Source organism: Balaenoptera ricei, chromosome 11 (assembly GCF_028023285.1).
Source record: "Balaenoptera ricei isolate mBalRic1 chromosome 11, mBalRic1.hap2, whole genome shotgun sequence".
NCBI classification, from domain to species: Eukaryota; Metazoa; Chordata; class Mammalia; order Artiodactyla; family Balaenopteridae; genus Balaenoptera; species Balaenoptera ricei.
The window spans coordinates 68,076,463-68,099,932 of NC_082649.1; the positions used below are offsets into that span (position 1 = coordinate 68,076,463).

General features: G+C 50.4%; 1 protein-coding gene and 1 non-coding gene across 8 annotated transcripts in view; one reads left to right on the plus strand and one right to left on the minus strand.

Moving 5' to 3' along the window:
• Positions 1-5,793: 5,793 nt before the first annotated feature.
• On the minus strand, positions 5,794-5,866 carry TRNAG-CCC (transfer RNA glycine (anticodon CCC)). The gene has a single exon. It is a non-coding gene; the product is annotated as a tRNA-Gly (tRNA).
• A 5,672-nt stretch (positions 5,867-11,538) lies between these two features.
• The window catches only part of DAG1 (dystroglycan 1), a 62,504-nt gene continuing 50,572 nt past the window's right edge, over positions 11,539-23,470 (plus strand). The window contains exons 1-2 of one of the 7 annotated variants that reach the window (XM_059939648.1): positions 11,874-12,031; positions 18,251-18,445. The gene's annotated coding sequence lies outside the window, so the exon portion shown is untranslated. Of the gene's footprint in view, positions 11,635-11,873; positions 12,032-12,059; positions 12,343-18,250; positions 18,451-23,470 lie in introns of those variants that run through there. The other 6 variants (XM_059939649.1, XM_059939643.1, XM_059939644.1 and 3 more) reach the window with 6 other exon arrangements.

Genomic DNA, 23,470 nt, shown 5'->3' on the forward strand with positions numbered 1-23,470 from the left:
AAAGCCTCCTGGATCCTAGGGCAGACAACAACAGTTCTTTCCTCATCTCCTACCCTGGGTTCAAAGTTGCTGGTTGGCAGCAGGAGGTGGCAAGAAAGTGACTAACAAGTCCAGGCTCTGCCTAGAGATGACCACACTAGGCAGCTTACCAAAAGCCCTAAATGAGTAGAAGAGGGATTCAGTTTCAAGGTGAACCAATTGGGAGGGCTGTGCTGGGTAGGCAGTGAAGGTTGGGAGGGCATGAGATTCAGGCAGGACCCAGAAGTATGGGCATGATTTGGACTTGAGCTATGCTTACTTAGCTCAAGCCCTGGTATATAATAGGTGCTTAGTAAATGTGGTGAATGACTGATAGAGTTGATAAATGAAAAAAACAAAACAAAAACAAAACACACACCCTTGTATTGATGGGTGTGTGTGTGAATGAGAGCTCAGAACTTCAAAAGCTACCAGAGGCCCGCAAGTTGGCAGCCAGACCCATCTGGATGAGCAGAAGGCAGGGGGGCAGCAGATGCTGTTGGGGTGTGCGTAGAACAGCCCAGCCCTGGTGAGTGCGGGTCTAGCTTCTCAGCTGGGTCTGAAGCCACCCTTTCTTTTATACTATCTCCAATAAGATGATATGAAGTAGCTCCCAGGAGGTGGCAGGGCAGATGGACCCCTTGAGGCTCCCTAGCCCAACCTCTCAGGCTCGAGAGGGCAGTGCAAGTCAAGATGGCCAGGAGCTGGCCCATGGTTCAGCCAGTTGGGGCAGAACCAGACTAGAATTTCTCTGACCTTAAGTGCACTTCAGGGGCTTCTAGCCTGGAATCCCTGCAAGCACTGCAGGATGTTTAGGGACTCTTTTAAATTATAGGCAAGACTGTGTGTAGGGAGTGTTTGTCTGGGAAAGTGTCAATAGCTTTTTCAGATGATGGAGGTAAGGAACGCTGGGGACCCTGCCACAGGGAATGAAATCCATGGTACCCCCTTCCTAGAGTTGGTCTCCAGACAGGCTCTATGCTGCCTCCCCAAACATTGGCTGGCAGGCCCACCATCTCCCTTGGGGCTTGCCATGGAGTACTCAGCCGCTTCCATTCCAGAACGTGTGTGCCCAATCAGGGGGTGGCAGGAAATAAGACTTTCTCCGGTCCTTGGGGGCTACTGGGTACAGCTGGGAGCTTGGAGCAGCTTCCTGCAGCTGCTGGGGACAGGGAGCCAAGGAATGCTTGCCTGTGTTTCCCTGGCTTTCCTGGGACCTGCTGTCCTGCCACTGAAGTCACTGGGCCTCACCAGGCCCCACTCCGGGCCTCACTGTTGGTACATTTTATCCCATTATGAAAGGAATCTGGAACGAGTTGACTCTAGTGTTGGGCAATGCAGGACCAGCAGGAGGCTGCCCAGCTGGCTTATCTTGTCAGTTCCCCTACCTCCTTCCCTGAGCTCCCCGTGCTTGGCCCCAACTCCAGACCATTCTGCTCAGAGTCAGGCAAGTTCCAGCAAAGTCTAGGATGCCTGGTCAGGGCCTGCTCAGGCAGTCACCTCTTCCCTGTTCTTGTCCATCTGTCCAGGCCTGGACAGGCTCTGCTACTGCTGAACCCTTCCTGGGAATTCCCCAAGCCAGCAGGAAACTAAGCTGCGCCCCTCCCATAAGACCCAGCTTCTGTGACCCCTACTCCATATACTTCCTCAGACCAGGCCAGGCTGCCTGACCCCCCTCCATATACCTCCTGGTTTCTTGTGTGCAGCTTTCCCTGAGGAGCTGGAACGCGTGCTTCTCTGTTGCCCTGGCCATGACTTCTAGTTCTCTGTCTTTGGCCTTCTTGCATGTCTGGGAACAGAGTAGGTACTCAGTAAAAGTCTTTGTTATTTTATTTATTTATTTTTTTGGCCACACTGCGTGGCTTGTGGGATCTTAGTTCCCCAACCAGGGATGGAACCTGCTCCCCCTGCAGTGGAAGCACAGAGTCTTAACCACTGGACCGCCAAGGAAGTCCAAGGGCTTTGCGATTTGATTTGCATACTTCCCTGTCCTCTACCCACTTCCTTACCCTTTTACAATTAAGGACTGAAGTGGGCTTAGATTAAATGCCAGAACTTCTAGAAGACCCTATAATCAGGCTACCCTGAGAACACCTGTGTTCAACCACTGCCCCCCCCGCCCCCACCCCCCACCCCAGGTCTTTTTGCTCTTTGAATGGGGCTGGCTGACCTGGAGCCCTCTGCCTTTTCCTCACTGAGGTTGCCCTGAAGCTTCTTCCCTCCCTCACTGGTCCCTGACTACTCATACAACTCAACAGTGTCAATACCCCCACCAAGGTTGAGCCCATGTGAACAAAGGGAGAAGGAGAGAGAGACCCGCCCTGTTTCTCCCAAGTCTGGAAGCCCCTCTCATGAATTCAAGGCCTCTGTGTCCTGGGCTCCAGAGGTGGATAGGTCCTGGTAGTTGAAGTTTTTTGGTTTTTTTTCTGGCTGCGTTGGGTCTTCGTTGCTGCGCGCAGGTTTCTCATCACAGTGGCTTCTCTTATTGCAGAGCACAGGCTCTAGGCACGCAGGCTTCAGTAGTTGCAGCACACGGGCTCAGTAGTTGTGGCGCATGGGCCCTAGAGCGCAGGCTCAGTAGTTGTGGTGCACGGGCTTAGTTGCTCTGCAGCATATGGGATCCTCCTGCACCAGGGCTCGAACCCGTGTCCCCTGCATTGGCAGGCTGATTCTTAACCACTGCGCCACGAGGGAAGTCCCAGTAGCTGAAGTTTTGATGCAGCTATATCCATCTGTTCACTCATTCAGCAAGCATCAGTGGAGTTCCTTACTCTGGGCCAGGGACAGTGAAGGCTAGGAAGATGAATAAAGATTCGCAGCTTGGCTATTTACTGGCTGTGTGACCTCTGGTGACTTTACCCTTGGGCCTCAGTTTCCTCATCTGTAACATGGGGCCAATAATAACAACTGTTGCAGAGGGTTGTTGGGAGGCAAAGTGAAATTTTGTGTGTCCAGGGTGCAGGACAGAGCTCAGTGATGGCAGCTGTTATTATCAAGGGAAATCTTTGTTCTCCAGGAGCTTGAGGTCTCCTAGAAACAATAGGGAGTCAGATGCTGAGAAGGCTTTTGGGTGTTGTTCTTGAGTGGAATAGGCAGGACTTGGGTAGGCGGAAGAAGAGGGGCCCACACAGGTGGCATTCTTCAGGGAGTTGAGGGGAGGGGATGAGACTGGTGAGTCTTGACCAGTCTGGGGCAGGCCCCTATTGCCCAGGGTGGTATAGGGTGGGGCTCAAATTTATTCTGCAGGAGGCTGGAAGTCTCTGAAGGTACGTTGGTTTGTAAGGTTTGGCCTCCAAAATGCCAATTGGACTCTCTGGGAAGTCTCTCCAGAAGTCTACAGGTCTCCAGCACAGACTTAAGGCTCCAAGAGGCCTCATTTTCAATCAAATGTTTGTTCACTCATTCCGATTTTACTGGGTACCTTCTAAGTGCCAGGCCCTGTCTCAGGTGCTAGAGGTTCCCAGGATGGAGGGAATAGCCAGACATAGATCCTCTAGTCTGTCCTAGGGATAAACTTTAAGTGAGACATAATAATATGGTGGGGTAAACCAGGGTCCACAGCAGAGACACCCTGCCCAGGCCAGAAACTGAGACAGGGGATGAGCAGGAATGAGGTCAACCAAGTGGCCAAAGAATGCTGTGGGCAGAAGTGTCACACCTGGGAAGGCTTGAAAGGCTTGAGGGGAGCTGGCAGATGCCTGGCATGTTTGTAGGAACTTAAAGAGGTTCCCTGTGGCTGGGGTCACGTGCAAAGAGAAACTGGAGTAAAGATGTGACGGTATGTGTTGAGAGGAGTGGAGGGTGGGGGCCAAGCTGGACAGGTCAGGATGAATGAGAGGTCCTCGCCCACCTGACCCCCTCCTAGCAGCAGTGGGAAGTCGGGGGCAGAGCACTGAGCAGGGCAGGATCACAGGTAGATTTCAGTTTGGAAGTTAACTTTGGCTGCTGCCTCACAAAGACTGGGTCAGCAGAGGACAGGGCCCCACGGCCCCCTGCAGGCCACAGTGGTGTTATGGGAGAAGGTTCTCAGAAGACAAGGCCCCAAAAGACTAGGGGGATGTGCAGGGTAGGGACTGGCACCTCACCCTCAGACTGACAGGAGGCAAGGGGACTTGGCTCTGGAGGAGCCTGGGAGCAGCAGCAGCTGTTGCTCCTCGTGAGGGTTCAGGCAGTCCACAGCTGTGGTGGGTCTCCAGGATTTGAGGTCAAAGACCTCTGAAAGGCAGGGCTGTGGTGGGCCAGCAGGGCCATCGGCCAGGGAAGGGGGGAGTCGTGGCAGTTCAGCGGGATGCAGTGTCCTACTCTGATCCAGCTGTCTGGGAACAGCTGCTGGCCCGGAAGAAGGAGGGAACCCAGGCAGCAGCAGGTGAGGAAGCTCCCTGGCTGCTGGGCTGTGGGAACGGAGGTTGAGAGCCAGTGGGGGGTGGGAGGGCATTGGGAGAGAGGCAGCATCTGCTGCCAATGGACCAGCCTGGCTCCAGTGCATTCTTTTTCTTTTTTTTTTTTTTTTTTGGCTGTGCCCCGCAGCTTGTGCGATCTTAGTTCCCCCACCAGGGATCGAACTCGCACCCTCGGCAGTGAGAGCACAGGGTCCTAACCACTGGACCGCCAGGGAAATCCCAGGCTCCAGTGCTTTCAGAGGCAACTGAAATTCCTCTGGGAAGGAAAGACTGGGGTGAGGATGGGGGTGGGGAGACTAGGGAGGGAGCCAAGTACTTTTCTCTGTGTTCCAGTGGTTTCCCCCAAAGACCATTCTCCTGGGCTGCACTGCCTCCTCAGGACCCCTCTAGAGCCCTCCCCCACCCTAGTGGGGTTGTTGGTTTTTATCCCTCTTACCGACTCTTCAGCTCTCCTTATCTGCACCTGTGTCCTGGCCCTTCTAGGAAGGAAAGTAGACAACCCGACACCTTTTGGAAAGCTCTGGCCCATTGGGTCATAGAGGGAAAGGGGTTTTCCCAAGGTCCCAGTCAGTCAGAGGCAGGCACAGGGGCCCCTGCCTGTGTGCAGCTAGCCCTTGGGGCCTCAACCCTAGGTACCCACTATAAGAGCAACTAGGCCTGGTACGCCCCCAGGAACTGCCTCCTGAGAACTGGGAATTGATGGGACTTACTTAGTCCCAGTGGTTGTAGGTGCAGTAAAGAGGCCTGTGGGCTCCCGCTTCTCTGCCCACCTCAACACCAGGGCCTCAGCACCATCACCATTGACCCAATTGCTGAGGGTCCCAGGCAGCAGGGCGAGTACAAGGAAGTTTCAGGCAGAGGGAGGGTACGGGGTCAGCTGAGGCCAGTCTTCCTTCTTGGGGGCCCCAGCATGAGACGAGCAGCTGCTCAGCCCTGCTTTGAGGCCCGGACTATACCCTTCAGGAGCAGCCTTCCCTCCACCCTGATGTCCCCACCTTTGTATTGTTCCAGCTGCCACATCCCCACATGTGCTTGGGGGCACAGAGATGGGATGGGAATGAAGAGATGAAATGTTTCTTTTTACCTTTGCTGTAAAAATTCTCCAGGGATCATGAATGGGTCTTTGTATGGCTCTTAGGACATGTTAGTGCCTCTGCAAAGAGCCACGACCATGCTTGTAGCCAGTCGTGCCCACACCCAGAGGTCCAGAGCCCTGGCTTCAAGCTGGGGTCTCTCTTACCTCAAGAGCCCAGTCCCCAGTCTGTCCTGTTCCAGGCCTTCTATTTTTTTTTTTTTTTAATATTTATTTATTTGGCTGTGCCGTGTCTTAGTTGTGGTGTGCAGGATCTTTTTAGTTGCATCATGTGGGATCTAGTTCCCTGACCAGGGATCGAACCTGGGCCCCCTGCATTGGGAGTGCAGAGTCTTAACCACTGGACCACCAGGGAAGTCCCCCGATCCAGGCCTTCCTGGTCCCTGGGGTCCCTTGTCAAGTTCAGCTGACTGAACCCATCTGATGAATATAGACCCTCTCCTGCCCTTCCCGGGTAACCCCAGCCAGGACCTCAGTCCATTCCATTCGGCTAAATGGCAGCTGCAGGGAGGGAGCTTTGAAGGTTACCGCCCCTGATCAGTGAGCAGAAGGGAGATGGATGCGACAGCTGGCTGAGGCCTCATGTGCCTGCCAGGTGACACCCCGCATGTCCTGAGGGCCTCCTGCAAGCCTGTGTCCAGCAGCAGCCCCAGGGGAGTTGGGTGGGCAGCAGCCCCAGGGGAGTTGGGTGGGGGGGTATCGCCCAGAACCTGTCTTGGGGCAGGACATTCCCACCCCTCAACACACACACTCCTCTGCTCTCTCCCGCCTTCACCTTGGTCCAGACCAAGTGCTTCCTTTCCTCAGAGGGTTGGTGCTAGACCTTCTCTGGTGGGCTCTGCATGGTCTGTCCTAAAGCCCTTACCTGCAGTGCATACCAGGAGCTGTCCAAGCCATTCCTCTCCCCACAGGCATGTTCCCTCCCCCTTGGTCCTTCCTCCTCTGGGGCTGAAAGGAGGGGTGCTGCCTCTCTGGCCTCTCTGTATTCCCGTGGAAGATGGAGGCAGGGAAAGTGAGAAATTTTCTCTCTAAATGCTTGTTCTGACTTGACTTCCATGGTGCCTGCTGTCCCTCCCCCTGAGGATCCCCATCTGTGCCCCTTCCCCTGCCTGCTCTCCCACCCCTTTCCCCGCCTCCAAGGGGAAGGAGGAGCTCCAGGGCTGGGGCCAAGCTGCTGCCCCCTCATTCCTCACCCCACTGCATTCCTTCCAGGAGGCCTGAGGGCAGTGTCCCACTCCCTTCCTCCTCCTCCTCCTCCTCCTCCTCCTCCTCCTCCTCCTCGCTCCCACCCTTCAGCTTCCCTGCCCCTTGCTTCTGGGATCCTATACTTCTGGCAAACCCAAGCCTGGTTAAATCCAGCTCCAGTGCCCGCCCTCCCACCAGTCACTCTTTCTCCCTTGTTCAGGGTTCCATTCACTGCTCAGGCCATGGTGACCTCCCGGTTTCCTCAGACCCGTCTGGCCACTTTCTCCTCTGACTTCACTGTTGTCTGTTCCCTAGAAAACCCCAGGACTTCCTCCTTTACCTCCTGTGGGCTCTGCCTTCAAAGAGAGGACTTCCCTGATACCACACAGCAGATCCTGGCCCCTCCCGGCCCTCTCATCCCCTGATTATTACATTTTTATTTACTTATTTATTTACTGTATAGCTTGTTACACTAGAATTTGAGCTCCACAAGAGCAGCTTGTTCCTTTTATCCCTTGCTGTATTTCCAGCATACAGTAGACTCAGTAAATATCTCTGGATTAATAATACACTGACAGATGTTTCACAATGGTCCTGATTCAGTCATATAAAGTGATATTCTGTCACTCTCAGTGAGCAGGCAAATCTGAAGCCCACATATGAGATCACTTGATGATGAGGGACAGGCTCAGAGAAGGCAAGTAGCTTATTTCAGGTCACACAGTGAACTTAGCTCTGGTTCGCAGCAGGGGTTTATTCCTCATATGGACACACCTGGAGGTTTGGCTGATCTGCTAACATTCACTCTTTATCCTTTATTAGCTCCCCTCAAGATGCCTGGATGGATCCCTCTTACTCCTCCCCCAGATGCTGGGGATTTCCCAGACCACAGGTGAGGCTCCCAGGGACACTGCCTGTATCTGTCAGCACTCAGCCTAGAGCAAAGGGTGTCTGTCCACTCAGGTTCAACACTTTCCAGTGTTCTAACAGCATACCCATCAGCCATGAGAGCAGAGTCAGAACCAGTGGTTGTCAGGTAACCTGTTAATGTCTCTTGACTAAGGGGCCACTGAGAGGAGCCGAGGCTGATGAGAGGCACACTCTCAGATCTCAGGCCAGCTCTGAGAGGAAGAGGTCTTTCTGCCATGGAGGAGCCCTGGCCAAGCTCTGGGCCAGACATGGACATATGACTGAGTGTGGAGAAGGGACTCTTAATCTGGCTGAACAAGAAGAGTGTCGGTCTGAGGGCCTGGGTTCAATCCTGGTCAGGGAGCTAGAAATCCCATAAGCTGCATGGCGCGGCCAAAAAAATAAATACATAAATAAAATAAAACAAAATAAAAAAAAAAAAGACTGTGGGTGGCCTCCGCCAAGACTCTGTGTTTAGGGGCTAGCTGGTCAGTGACTAAAAAGAATTAACAAAGAGGCGCCTCAGCTTTGTTTGCCTCCACTGGCTCCTCAGCCAGACCAGACCTAATCTGGTGTTTAGTCCAGTGCTCAAGGCCACAGGCCCAGTGATTTGAGAATAATCACCCAAAGTTGGCCTTGGGGGGACTGTCTTATCCCAGAGCCAAAAGGGAGTGGAATGTGACTGAGGGAGAGGGCAGTGGACATGTGTCCATCAAGGGGAGAGGCGACTTTTATTCATTCGACCAACCCTCACCCTTGCTGTGGAGTTCCTGTCCCCACAGGACTGTATGTTCCTGGAGGGCCAGGTGCAGAAGCAGCTGCCTGGTTGACTAGAAAGGAAGGCCCTATGCCAGACATGTATGAAGGGGTCTGGTGGAAGTGCTGCAGTTGAGGTCCCTGCAAGGGAAGGAGAAGATTTCTGGGAAGACTGGTGTTGACCCGCAAACACGCCTACTAGCAGTTTCTCCCGGATGAACTTATCAGCCCTTTCTTTCTGCCAGAGCTGCTGGACAATCTGCCTTCTGTTAAATCCAGACAAAAGGGACCCCGCCCTTGCCCTGATTTGGCTGGCCTTGCTTGCCAGCCCACTGCCTCAGGCAGACCTGCAGGCCTGGCATTTGGACCAGGAGCCTCCACCCTCAGCCAGCACTGACCCCTGCCCCTCTCCATTGGGTCTTGGGGAGGATCAGTAGCAGGAGCCTCCCTCCCCATCGAAGTCTGAGGCTGGGCACTGGCCCTTGGCCCTTGGTTCCTTGGGAATATGCCAGAATGAAAAAGGCCTGGAAGCCTAGGACCAGAAGAAAGTTTGGCCCAAGTAGGTGTCTGCTGGATTTCACCTGAGCTAGAACCAAGGTCCTAGCCCATATCAGCACCAAGTAAGCACTGGGACATTTGCTTTGGGCCTTGTACAAGGCTTAGACCCTTGGGGATAACTGCCAACCGAGAAGGGAGGCAGGCAGCATCCCCTGATTCCTTCTTTTCCAAACAGAAATTGAGCCTCTATTATGTGCATGCTGTTAGGTGATTGTTACAATGTGGGATCAAGCAGGTGCACATATCTGGCCTCAAGGGCTCATACTCTCGAGGGGAAGACAAACCTCAATCTGATAATCTTCCTGAAGCCTCTGGCTGGGGGTCTAATTGGAGGGTGGAGGAAGCACTGGAGGCTATATGGCCAGGAGAGTTGAGGGCTGACTGTCATGCCTAAATAGCCTCATTCTTGGTCTCTTGATCAGTTCTCCCTGAGCCCATACCATGTGGGCCCTTTGGGCAGCTGTTCTTGGGTGTGCCCTGGGCCTCACTCTTGGCTGTGCTCTCCAACTGGCAGTGAACACCAAGCCTGATCTAGGATGGCCTAGGCACTGCTGGGGTTCCAGAATAGCTCCCAAGGGTGAGTCACTGGGGACCTTGTGCTGAGCCCTAGGGTGAGCTGTGGGAGCCCCAGGAGAGGAAAGGTTTCAATTCTCAGGACTATAGGGAGTAACAGGGCCTTGACTTTACAGCCCCCACCCAACCTAGGGGCCCATGAAGACTGTCCACCTCTCTCTATGGGCTCCATGGGGGCTGGTTGGGCTCCACTGGGGGCTGGTTAGGCCCCAAGAGGCTGGCCATCCAGGCCTCTTGCCTTCTAGGGCCTGAAGGAACAGGGGGTTGGGGGAACCCCAACTCCAGACAAAAAAGAAGAAGCCAGCAATGAGACCCAGAGCTCACATCTGTTCTGGTCTTGTGGGGGGAGCTGCCAAGGCTGGAGGGCTGGGGAAGGGGGAGAGCATTGGGGCCAGCCTGGAACAACAGCATCTCCAAGTGAGTTCCAAACCTGGAGAGGCAGGGGCTGGAAGGATTTGGCTGTAAGGGCTTCAGGCAAACTCTGGTTGTTTCTCCCCTCCTCCTAGGACTAGGAAGGGCCTATCCCACCTTTTGGCACCAGCTGGTTGAGGTAGAGACCTTCCCATGGCCAGAGCTCTGGGGGAGCTTGGGCATGGGGTGCTGGGACCCTGGAGGCCAGAGTGAGGCCCGGTGCCTCATCTAGCAAGACCAGTGCCAAAAATGAAGAAGGGGAGTTACTCTAGTATCCATGGATGGTCATTGAGGACTAAAGAGCAGCTAGCAGTTTCTGTGTAGACGGTAGGAGGGATGAGGCCTGTACTCACTGCTGTCTTTTGTTTTGGGAAAACATATATATATATATATATAATTATACAGTCAGACACTAAAATACCCAGCAGAACCTAGGGCTGCAAAGCAGTGTCTGGTGTGCGTTTGTGGGTGGCAGGGAAACTCTGCAAGCTGAAGGAGTGAATGGAAAGAATGTATTTTGTTTAGAAACCCAAATAATTTTCTACATTTTTAGCCTTTTTTTTTTTGACATCTTTATTGGAGTATAACTGTTTTACAATGGTGTGTTAGTTTCTGCTTTATAACAAAGTGAATCATCTATACATATACATATATCCCCATATCTCCTCCCTCTTGCGTCTCCCTCCCACCCTCCCTATCCCACCCCTCTAGGTGGTCACAGAGCAGCGAGCTGATCTCCCTGTGCTGCATTTTTAGCCTATTTGAAGCAGGAGAATTTTAGAACTGGATTTGAAAGACGATAAATTTTTTAGTTTTAACGTCCAAGGGATAATTTGGGGCTTTCTTCCTGGTTTTTACTTCTTTTTCTGGTCTGTGTGAATGAAGTTTGGAGCCTAAGCATTTAAGTATAACGCATCACAAACAAGTATGTGTGTTTGAGAGATGAGGCATTCCTTTTTGCTCTCTCTGAAATTTGCTTCTTCTAGTCCTTCCTAAGGAGGGGAGAAAGCAGGGGAGACCCAGGGCTGTCCGGATTCCGGGAGGAACCCCTGGCAGGCAACAGCCCGTTCTGTGTTCAGAATGTACTCGTTGACAAGAGTGCGGGCCTGGAATTCCAGCCTGGCCACAGGCCCAGGAGGGAATGGACACATCCTGCACAGGGTTTGGGGAACAGAGCCCACCACGGGTCCCATCCCCATACCCGTCCAGTAACTGTCGGGGGTCTTTGAGATAGTGGGCCTAGGTAAGCCCTGGGGAGTGAGAGCATTTTTAGGACCCTCCCCTTGAAGGGAGACAGACCTCAGCAGCAACTCCCTGCCCTTTACTCCCCCAACTCCCTGAAAGAATGCGGGCCTCGAGTGAGTGACCAGCGCCAGCGGGTCAGAGCTATTTCTGGCGGCTGAGGAGGCACCGGATTCCGGGTGTTCAGGGCAGGAGGAGGGGAGGAGGGTCAGGCCTGAGGCGCTTCCCGGACACCCCCGCCTGCTGGGGGCTAGGCCCCCGGAGAGGGGCAGCCTTCCTGCCCTTCCGGCCCTCGGCCCTCGCCTCAGTTCCTCATCAGTATAAGAGTCGGGCAACGGGGCCATCATCCTTCGCAATTTGGAGGACGCTTCCTGATTGTTTTCTTGTCTTAAAATTACCTGATTTGCGTTCGACAGAAGTCAGGAGGGCGGAAGGCAGTCTATGGGTGGCCAGTTGTGGCCGGGCCAGCTATCGGGCCTGACCACCCAGGTAGGTTGGATGCCTCTCAGGGGCCCACATGCCTGAGGTTGGGCGGGGCGCCCCTCCCCCCACTCCCACTCCTGAGCTCTCCGGGTAACCCGGACGGGCCGGGGCGTGTCGCGGGTACGGACCTGGCCCGCCGCGGGCGGGATTTCCAGGACGGGGCGTGTCTTTTCAGACGGGGGCGTGGCGGGCCAATAAGCAGAGCGGCGCGGGGGGCGGGGCCTGTGCGCGGGTGCGGCGCGCTGCGGGGCGGCCGACGCAGGCAGAAGCGGGGGTCGCGGGGACTGCCGGTCGGCGCCGCGCGGAGCTGGCAGCGGGATTGGCTGCGGCTCTCGCGTGTCAGGGGGTTGCTAGGCTTCGGTCGCGCGCCCCGCCCTCGCGCTCCGCGCCCTCTCACTGCCCGGTACGTGCTCGCGCCGAGGCTGCGGTGCGGCGCTAGAGCTCCTCGGGCTCGGCGGCGGCGGCGGCGGCGGCGGCGGCGGGAGCTTCGCGCCGTGTCCCCGGGGAGCGGCGGCGGTGTCTCGCGGGCGGGAAGAGCGAGCACCTGCCGCGGCCCGCCCGTCGGCGCTCGGTGAGTGCGCCGCCCGTCCACTGCCGCCGAGCCTGGTAGCCCAGGCCCCCATTTCCGTCGCTGGCCCAGCCTTCCGAGGAACACCTGCTGCTGCTCTCGCTGTTTGGCCCGGGGCGGGGACACGGTCGCGGACGTCCTTGCGGGTGAGGCGGCGACGCGGCCCGGGTAGAGCCGCCCCTTGCTCTCGGCCCCTCAGGCGAAGGCTGGGGGCGTCCGGGCCCGGGCTGCGCGCCGCGGCGGTGGGCCAGGCCTCAGCCCGGGCCGCGCTCCAGGGGACGCGCGGCGGTCGCGGGCGTGTGCGGCCTGCGGACTGTCTCCCGGGCTTCCTCAGAGGGTCGCGCGGCCCAGTTTGGCCGGAGCCCGAGGATGGGGCATTGAGCCCCTCAGGAGGCGCCGCAGCCGCTGGATCCTGAGCCGCTCAGAGCCTTGGGGTCACCCCTTCACACACATACACACTTGGCTTCTTTGGTGTTTGGAAAACCATATTCACCCGCGGGTATATTTGGAAAATGTCTCCAGAGAAAATGCTCTCTCGGTTTAGAATCCTTCTGCCGTAAATTCCGAGTTAATTTCATACGAACTCAACTACTAATTTAAAATGGATATTTTAATCTCTATGACTTGAGAAGCTCTTAAATTTGTAAACTTACTTCAGAATTAGTTTTAATGGTGATCATGAAGTTTTGTCTTGGTGAGAGCTACAGCCTGGGACAGCACGGTTATAGCCTAGAGTTGTCTTAAGAGCCCGGCCTGCTGTTTCCCTAAATAAGCGAGTAGACGTGATTCCTGGCATGGAAGCCAAACTCTGCAGGGAGGGTGGTGTTTATAGGACATAAGTCCAGATAAAGAGTTGGATGTGCTACCAGGTGTTTTGGAGTTTGGTGTAGGTGGGATGTTGTAACTTTATCTGGTTGTTCTATGCTCAAGCGTTCAGAGACATAATTTTGGGATGTCCTTTTTTAGAAAAAGAATTGAACATTAGAGGCATAGTTTGAATATGAAGAAGTTGAATTGAACTTTGTTTGCCTTGGAGCCAAGTAATAAGAGCTCCTGGCCTACATGCTTAAAGGAGGCTGAGGAGCCATTTCTTGGAGGAGTGAGATTTGAGGAGGGAGTTGGATGAATGATATGAGCCTGTTTAAGGCCTGTGGGATACTGTAAGAAAGTAGGAATAAGCATTACTATATAGGCAACAAACATCTGGTTGGAACATGAAAGCTTGTGTTGTTACGTGCCTCTGTTGAAAGAGGCAGAGAGCCAGTCTTTACTGCTCTGAAAAATTGATTTAGCAAAATACATTCATTTATTTAACAAATATTTGGCATCACTGCTTACCAAATTCTGTGGTAGGTCCAGGGGACCCATGTAAAAGAGACTGGTTCTGCCCTTAAGGAACTCAGTTTCGTGGACAGTGGGGGATGGGGAACCTATGATTGATAGTGTCTGCCCACTAAGTGTGCTCAGATGGTGCTTGGGAGCCTGAGGAGAAAGGGAATTCCTGAGCTGAGGCTTGCAGGGCCAGCAGAAATTAGCTGGGGGACAGCAAGGTCCGGACACAGGGAACCACATGTATATGAGTGCCTAAAGTAGCACATGTGAGTCCTCCAGCATGACAGGTGGGAGCCCCAGGCCTTTCTTGTTGTGCTTAGTAGTTCAAACTTCATACTCAAGGTGCAGGAGTCTGGGAAGGCTTTTCCTCAGTTGAGTGGCATGGTCCAGACCCATGTTTAGAAAGATCTTGTTGGTGGCCACATAGGTAGTGGCAGGGAGGGGATGGGAAAAGGACCTCTGGCTCTGAGGTTGGCCCTTAGAGGAGAGATGAGAGAGAAGGAGCCAGCTCAAGAGACTGGCTGAAAAGTTTGAGCAAAGGGAATACCAAGCTGTGATGGGGGAGGAGACTGCATTCAGGAATGTGTGGGCCAGAATATTTAGCATGACCAAGGCTTTAAACCAGGTCTTCTGCAAGTTTGCTGGTGCCTCTTAAACACTGAATATGGTGGGATTTGGAGGGACCCTGGGGCAACTTAGACTGGGATTATTTAGAAAAGGAAAAGCATGGCATTTGTTTGTTAAAAACCTTAAACAACCTTATTTCTCACTTGAACTGCATTGCATTTCTTCTTGGGCAGGGCTGGTATTTTTTTTTTTTTTTTTTTTTTTAGGGCTGGTATATTAACCCCTGAGAGTAGATGTGTGTTCATCCCTGTTGAGGCAGACGGGAGCATGTTCAGTCCTTTACCTCACAGTTGTTCCACCCTTCCCTGTGCTCTGGGCCAGTGACACGATGGATCTACATCAGCCACAGTCGAGGGCCTTCTGTGTTTCTGCTCTGCATGCACCGTTGCTAATGCTTATGAGAATCCTTTATAGTGGCTTAGCAAACCGAGTCATAGATGAAGGAATGTTCCCAAGGTCACACAACTGTCATGTGGCAGAATTAGGATTTGAACCCAGGCTGAACATTTGGCTGTACCCATCTGTGTTTCTGTTATATCAGACTAATAATGGTGACCTCGGTTGGGTCCTTCTCTGGTAAAGACCAAGCCCAGGTGTCTGGTGGTGGGCAGAATGCCAGGACGATATGGGAAGGTGATCAGTGATCCCACGTGGAACTCCAGGAACATGTTGTGTGGGACCATTTTTCAGAAACCTAGGGTTTGTCAGAGCCTTCTTGAGGCCTGTGCTGGTTGCTGTGGGTACCATGCTGAAGTAAGCCAAGGAACTTGGGTCCTAGGCTGGAGAGGGCAGACTTTAGGGAAGAACTGCATTGGGCTAGACCTTCAAGAACGGTTAGTGGTTTGATTGGTGAAGGAGTGGTGGCAAGAAGGTCACAATTCTGTGGAAGAAGAAATGAGCAGAGGAAAGGGGTGGGAGGGAGAAGACTGGGCACTTTTTTTGTATGTTCTGGAAGGTTGGGTTGCAGTCAGAATGCCACGTGGAGGAGTTTGGTATTATGTAAGAACAGGAAACCTTGAAGATCTTGGAGCACAGCTGTGATTGGATCAGCTCTGGGTTTTAAGAAGTGAGCCCTCACTGTGAATGTTGAGGCTGGGCTGGACCAGAGGCAGGTTGGTTACTGCTGTGGTCCAGTGGGGGAGACACTGGATCTGAACAAGAACAGTGGTCAGCAGGGGAGTGAAGAGAGATAAAGAAGGTTCAAGATGAGCCAGTTCAGCAGATGTTAGGGACCTGAATGGTTCTGGTACCAGCAGGGCTCTACCACTGAGTGGAAGAGGCAGGAGGTTGACAGTGAAAAGATGAGGATGTAAGGCTGCATCAGCCAAGCAGTGGTGAGGACTTGAGAAACTCCAAATAAAGAGGGGCCCCTAGAGAATTCCCCAGTTGTCCAGTGGTTAGGACTCTGCGCTTTCATTGCCGAGGGCTGGGTTTAATCCCTGGTCGGGGAACTAAGATCCCACAAGTTGAGTGGTGTGGACAAAAAAAAAAAAAGAGGGGCCCCCTAGACTGCAGGAATGGGAGAAGGCTTGAGTCTTTGTGGCAGGCAGGTAAGATGGCAAGGAAGAAGTGAACTTATGAAAGAGAAAGCATGATTCGTTGACCCACTTGGTAGGTAGAGGAATAGTTTGAATTAAAATGTCTATATAGTTTTGGATACTCAGAATCATGGTGGGTGTAATGTAGCTTTATTTTTTAATACTTATTTATTTATTTGGCTGCATTGGGTCTTAGTTGCGGCACGGGGGATCTTTGTTGCAGCATGTGGGATCTTTTCGTTGCGGTGCACGGGCTCTTCGTTGCGGTGCTCGGGCTTCTCTCTAGTTGTGGCACACGGACTCTAGAGTGCGGGCTTAGTTGCCCGACCTGGGATCGAACCTGTGTCCCTTGCATTGGTAGGCAGATTCTTAACCACTGGGCCACCAGGGAAGTCCCCCGTAATGTAGCTTTAGACTGGATTCAGTTAAAGAATCGCCACTGGCTCACAGATTTGACTTGTGCAAGGCAAACTAAAGGTGGCCCGTGATGGTGTGAAGTTAGAGCCCCTTTACCTGTGCTTGCTTTTTTAAATTGGGTTTTTTGGGTTTTTTTTTTTTTTGGTCATAGCCTTCTTGATAAGAGGCACATAACTAGCCTAGTGGAATTGCAAGTGTTGACAGATACATTTTGTGGATGGGCAAGAATTAAGAGTGAAGTCTCATGAGTTTTTTTCCTAGCCAGTATAGGAAGTCAGCAATGAGAAGTTTGATTCAATATTCCAGGTTCCGGGGTACATTGTTTAGATTTGAGCCACTGCAGAGTATGACCGCTTGGAGGCTAGAGGCTTCCAGAGTATCAGAGGAGCAAGAAATGGTGGTGTGAACGTCGAAGGGGACTCAGATGGGGTGTAGAGTATTGAACCTTAAGGGAACTCAAAGTGAGAATACAGGTAGTATGGTCTTCAATGTGTCCTGTATATTGGTCAAGGATTTCTCCCTCCTTTTCTGGAGTAAGTGTTCTCCCTTCTCCATGTTAAAGAGTGTTTCTGTGCCTTTGCCAGTGTTATTGTGCTGTTGCTTCTTCTTTTTTTTTGTTGTTTTTTTTTTTTTTTGATAAATTTATTTTATTTATTTTATTTTTGGCTGCATTGGGTCTTCGTTGCTGCGCACGGGCTTTCTCTAGTTGTGGCGAGCGGGGGCTGCTCTTCGTTGTGGTGCGCACGCTTCTCATTGCGGTGGCTTCTCATTGCGGACTAGACGCGCAGGCTTCAGTAGTTGTAGCACATGGGCTCAGTAGTTGTGGCTCGCGGGCTCAGTAGTTGTGGCTCGTGGGCTCTAGAGCATAGGCTCAGTAGTTGTGGCACACGGGCTTAGTTGCTCTGCAGCATGTGGGATCTTCCTGGACGAGGGCTTGAACCCGTGTCCCCTGCATTGGCAGGCGGATTCTTAACCACTGTGCCACCAGGGAAGCCCCTGTGCTGTTGCTTCTTAAGCCCCCATCTTTCTCTCCTTTTCCTGTGTTGACACTCCAGTTCTGGAGTAAGGTGATGGTGGTTTTGAATATACAACTGATTGATCTGGTCATTTCCCAGTAGGTCTTTGTGTGCACATGCCTCTGGGTATTGATTTAAAGCAGTCTTCCTGTGAGTTGCATAACCTGATTTGACTTTTGACAGTCCCTCTTCACTCTGATCATTAGTCAGTAATACTGCTCAGATAGCAATTTCTATAAATAGGATTTTAGAGTAGTTTACAAAATTACACCAGCCAGAGTGCTTAATTTAGCCTTAATGAATAGGGTTTCCTATTTTCCTGTTTCTTAGGTTTGATAGCTAAGCATTTTCTTAACCTTGCTCTGGGTCCAGGGTGGAAGGATGGATGGGATGCTGTGGTACAATATCATAAACAGAGCGTGTCTAAATTGGTGAAACTGTTGTGTGTTCTCTGTTGGAGTGAAGTAAATCTGAATGAAACTTTTGCAGTATGTTGACTTAATTTATATTTTAAAAATAGGATTCTAGTGGGAATAATCAACTGAATATAAAAAATCACTTTTTAAAAAAAATTTTGGCGGTGCCAGGTCTTAGTTGCAGCATGCGGACTTCTTAGTTGCGGCATGCGGGCTTCCTAGTTGCGACATGTGGACTCTTGGTTGCGGCACGTGTGCGGGATCTAGTTCCCTGACCAGGGATTGCACCCGGGCCCCCTGCATTGGGAGCACAGAGATTTACCCACTGCACCACCAGAGAAGTCCCTAAAAAATCACTTTTATGACAATGTCTTTATCCTGTACATCATGGGGTACATTTACTAGTGTTGAGGTTTTGCTTCTCAGTTATACCTTCTTGAGCTAATTGTTTTTGAAAATACCACTGTCTAAATTTTAGAGATTGGAATTAATTTTATATTTTTGAAGCTGTTTATAATTTTTGGTCCTGGATTGACTCTACAGAATACATTTCGTTTTCTTTATTACCCTTTGACAATAAATAAAGGGTGACTGATTGGTGGTGTGGGCGGGAGACTAAGTGGCATTCCCCACTTCCTTTGGAGGTGGTCATTGTGGTCTATTTCGGTTGTGAGCTTTCACCAATATTGGTTCCTTCTTTTCCTGTAGGGCCTCTGTTCTCCAGGAAGATAAGGCTGGTTTTTTTTTTTTTTTTTGGCTGTGCTGCACAGCATGCAGGATCTTAGGTTCCCCAACCAGGGATCAAACCTGTGTCCCCTGCAGTAGAAGCACAGAGTCTAAACCACTGGACCGCCAGGGAAGTCCCGCCAAGATAAGGCTTTTAAAGCAGCCTCGCACTAGAAGGTGAGGTAAGGTACTTGAAAAGGGAGATTTCTGCGAAAGAAAGATGGTGGATAATCACGTACTTGGCAAAATGATCACGGAATTTTAAGACACTATAGTGGGGGAAAAGCTGTATTAAATAATACATATATTTAAAATAAGAAATGTGGAAGAAAAAAGTAGAAAGGAAGGGAAAAATCCCTTGTCCCCCAACTGTATTCTTTCTTTAAGTAGGAAATGCTAACACATGGTTCAAACTCAAAAAGTTCAAAAGGATTGTACAGGGGAAAGAAATCTTTCTTCCACCCACCCCCTAAGTCCCTGCTTTCCCTCCCTAGGAGCAACCGTTATCCCCTGATTCCTGGGTGTCCTCCAGAGATGGCCCTTGGGCAACACTTTTACTGAGTTTAGGTTAGAGTATAAATTTAATTTTTAATCTTGTTTTTGCCCTCCCAGCATTATAGCATGATCATTGTTCTATAATTATAACATTTTTGATGGTTAACCTGTCCCCAGTTCTTACATGGTTGTTAATCTTACTTTGGTTATAATAGGTAATGTTGCAGTTAACATCTTTGTGCATAAAGTTTTTTTAGAATCTTTTTATTACCACAATATTAAATATAAAACTTTTGAAAAAAGTGCAGTGTGACTTACAGTTTTGGAGGAGCACATCTATAACATCAAGTAAGGCAGGTTTTTATTGATTTTCATTTTTAATCACTGTGTACATTTTCCCCAGTTCCTTTTCTGTGACTTGCATGGGTATGCAATTATTATAGTCACGTAGAGGCCTAGACTCGATATTCCCTGCCATTGGGGGTATGTGTAGCCACAGATTCATTCTTCCTGAGGCAGTCACAGCCCTTGGATACCCTAAGTATAGGGGAGTGTGCCAGTTGAGGGGAGCTTAAGGATGAGTGAAACATTTGGAAGGACGTGTCATACTCAGGGAAAGAGAGGACGGTGCCCAGCTTGGTCTGTTTTGGTATTTGCTCTTCATTTCTATGAATGTTGAGTTTTTGTGTATGGAGTATGGGAATCGACAAACAAGAAGCACTGCTTACAGAGTTCTTTCTAATATGTATTGAAACAGATTCGTGGAATTGGAAGATGCTTGTTTTGGCAAATGTTATGGTTGTCTGTGTTTTACCTCTCACTGTACTGGGAACATTTACTCTAGGAATTCCAGGGGTTGATATGGGATTACTGAAGAAGATTCCCAAGGCTGTCTATGACAGAAGTGAACCAGTTCTGCCTTGGTTTTCATAAATGCCTCTTTTAATTAGCTTAGTTGTTCTCCAGGGCTGGGTTGATTCTCTAACCAGTTTTTGCCAAGAAAATTTATAAAGTTAATAATGGAATTGCAAATACTGGTTCCTTTTTATTTGGCTGTTAATCAGCACCCAGTATACCATCCATTTTCTGGGCCCTTATTATACTATGAAATGCTTTCATAAAATATGCATCTCTCATCACTGTAAATGTCTTGTGTATACTCCTGCTTGGGCTGGTAGATTGTCTTTGCATCGGATCTGCCCTGACCTCTGGGAGCCTTGCTTACTGGATTTTTTTTTTTTTTTTTTTTTTTTTTTGGCCTTGCCGCGCGGCACGTGGGATCTTAGTTCCCTGACCAGGAATCGAACCCATGCCCCCTGCATTGGAAGCATGGTGTCTTAACCACTGGACTGCCAGAGAAGTCTCTCGCTTACTGGATTTTTTAATGGTGGAGACCAGCCTGATGAGTAGCCCTTGAACAGGGGTGGATTCTGGGTCTTGTGGAAAACGAGGAAGTGTAGCGAACTTTGCTTTACCTGTTATGTTAAGCATACCTGAATAAGCGTCTTATATTTTTAGACTTTTGAGCAATATTGGGAAGATTGAATTGCCTGAGGAGAGAAATTTGGTAAGAGGAGACTAGAAGAGAAGCTCTTTATTAAAGATCTAAAAATAGAATTCACTAAAGTCACAAATAGATAACAGTAGGATTCCTGTCTCCTTTCCTTCTCTGGATTGTGCTACCAGCTGTTGCTTCTGCTTACCTGGAAGGGATCACAATATTTTGTCAGAAGGGTCAATAGTATAGACTTTAAAAAAAAAATTTTTTTTTTTTTTTTGTTTATTTGGCTGCATTGGGTCTTCATTGTGGCATGTGGGGGTCTTTCGTTATGGTGAGCGGACTTCTCTCTAGTTATGGCACTCAGGCTCCAGAGTGCACAGGCTTAGTTGTCCCATAGCACGTGGGGTCTTAGTTCCCCGACCAGGGATCGAACCGCATCCCCTGCATTAGAATGCGGTTTCTTAACCACCGGACCACCAGGGAAGTCCCAATAGTATAGACTTAACATACTGTGTTTACCAGTCTGAACGTGTGCTTTTTCCAGTTTTAAAAGTAGTTTAAAAAGTGATTGGATTCCTTGGCACTGGGAAGAAATCTTTAGCAGGAAAAGTTGATTGTTCTGCTTGTAGTACCAGCCCTGGGCTGACGGGGGCTGTGGGGTCCCCTGTCCCCTCAGCGCCCTGAGTGGTGGTGTTTTTTTTTTTCCTTCTAGTTGGGCACTGCTGCCCAGAGAGAGGATTCCTGTGTAGGTCATCTAATCCGCATGACTTAATCAGTTGGCACCTTAGGACTCCCTTCTGCTTTTTTAGGAGGGGCCCTTTTTGATTTGTGCAGCTGGATAGGAAAATGGCTGCTCAGGCTTTCTTCTTATGCAGGCCTCTGATGCCCTGGGCTGCCTGTGCCCTTTCCCTCCATGTGAGGGGGTGAAGGAATGTCCTGGCCTCCCCTCTGCCCTCCTGCCATGAGCTTCCAGGGAGAATGGGGCCCATTGTGGGCTGTGCAGAGCCCTCCGCTTAAGTGTCAGGCCTGCCGTGGCCTCTCTGTTGGTCTGCTGTGGTTACAGGGTGCTGAGGGGCCAGAAGCCCAGCAAGCAGTCATTTCCTCACATGCTGCCCTGCTGTTCAGGAGTGTTCTGAGGGATGGTGCTTGTGCTTTGTTCGCGCCTGGGGCTGCCCTCTAAGTTTGTCAGTCTTGGTAAACATTCTTGTGGACCCCTTTGCAGGCCTGAGCTCACTCTTGGGGCAGATCTCAGGCCATATTTGGAGAGGCAGGCCTGCTGCTCCCAAGGGTGACTGAGTGCCAGGTCACAGGAGGCTGGGCAGTTCCTCCAGGCCACTGGGGAGGCCCAGTGTTCTGAATCTACTGGGAAGCATAGGATTAATCTATTTGTGAATGAAATTGGACTTCAAATTCTTGTTTTTCAAATTTATTTTGGCCTTCAATTATATCTCAGTAAAGCCGAGGAAAAACTTATTTTGGCCTTAATCAACTGTAGAACTTGTTGAAGATGTGAAATGCCAGAATATGGTGTAGGGGAAGCCAGAGAGACTCAACTTTTTAAAAAACAGGTTTGTTCTGGATATGGGAGCTCTCTCCTGATATCAGACTGCCTTACCCATCAGGCAGTTCTTCTCCTGACCCCAGGCAAGTGTGTCCCTGGAAAAAAATGTATGAGATATTTTTGGTTTTGATGAGTGAACAGATAGAGGTCACTGGCTGTTTCTCTTTCGGGGGTGTTGGCTTCAGATAAGGAGCCAGATTTGTGATCAGCTGTTGTTTAGCAGGTTCCATGAAGGGTAGGTGAGTGAGTTGGTGGTGGTGGTAGCGGGGATGGAGGAGGCCTAGTCAAGCCTTTCTGGAATTGGCGAAGGGCTTTTCTACTTGAGGGCTATATTGATTGCATGGGAGGCTGCTGAGAAATTTGCTCCTCTAAAACTCAGGTAGGTTGACTTTGGAATGGTCCTGGAAATTGTTCTTGATCATAGTAAAAAAAATTCCATTCTTTCCATGATGGTTCAATATGTACAATTTCTTTGTCTTCTGTTGAAGTGTCTTGTGAAAGGAGCAGCCGGCACTGGCACTGCCCTGGATGTTTGCCTTCCTCCTACCTTTTTTTCTTTCTTTTATTACAGGAAAAAAAAATTCTAGCCTATTTTAACCTGCTATCTGAGCAGAGTGATACGTTTCCTTCTCTGTTTTAAGATTGGGAGTGGCACTTGTTTTTATCAAATAAAGGAATAAAACATACTTGCCATGCTGAGATCACACTGCAAATGCCAGCACTTGTTATAAAATGGTATTGAGTTTTCTAAAGGAGAACTGTTCTTTCAGATAGTGCCTGGTCATGCTATGGTCTTTTGGGTCATGACTTCCCGAGAGGTGAGGTCTACCCACTGAAGGCCCTTGCTTTTTGGCAGGACAGGCACGATTTTTGGTACAAGTGTGACGAGGTTGGACAATGAAAACACTGACTACCCTCAGCAGTAGAAACTCGAGCCTGAGGAAGGAACCTGCCAGAGGTACTGAGTCCCCTGGAACCCTGCCATCCTGATGTGGCCTTAAGAAAGGCCCTTGACCTTTCTGCCTCAGCAAAATTGGGGTAGAATATCCTCCCCATAGGCTGCTGAGGAGGAAATAAAAGCTTCCTAGTAATGTGCCCTACACCTCTCCATAATTGCTACTTATTATTATTACACTTGTCCTTTTTCTAGTGTAAACTGAGAGTCCGATATTTAATAAAGACTGGACATATTTCTTAGGTTATGTGATTGATTTCTTAGGTTATGTGATTGGTTCAGGGGTGTTTTTTATTGTGTTTTATAATTACATACATAATAGATTATATTTTATATGTACCAAGTAGTATCTTACTAAAAAAAAAAAAAAGCCTTAGACGTGAGCCCATTGATACCTCTCAGAAAGCGGCTCTAGCTTGACTGCTTGCTCACCTGTGGAGCTTTGAGTGCTGTGGTGTCTTATTGGGGTGCGTCGTCCTGGAGGTACTGGCCCCATCAAGATGAATAAAGGACAAAAATAGTTTGAGGACCAAGGATTCTGTTAACTAGACAGCATTGTTTATATTTTTAAGGAGTTTCTTTGGAAATTCTTTGATGTGCCCAGGTTTGTTTTCTTGAACCTCACCAGTGCAGTAGAAGGAGCATGGACTGGCAAGGTTGCCGCGTGAGTTGAGTGCCTGGAAGTGCTTT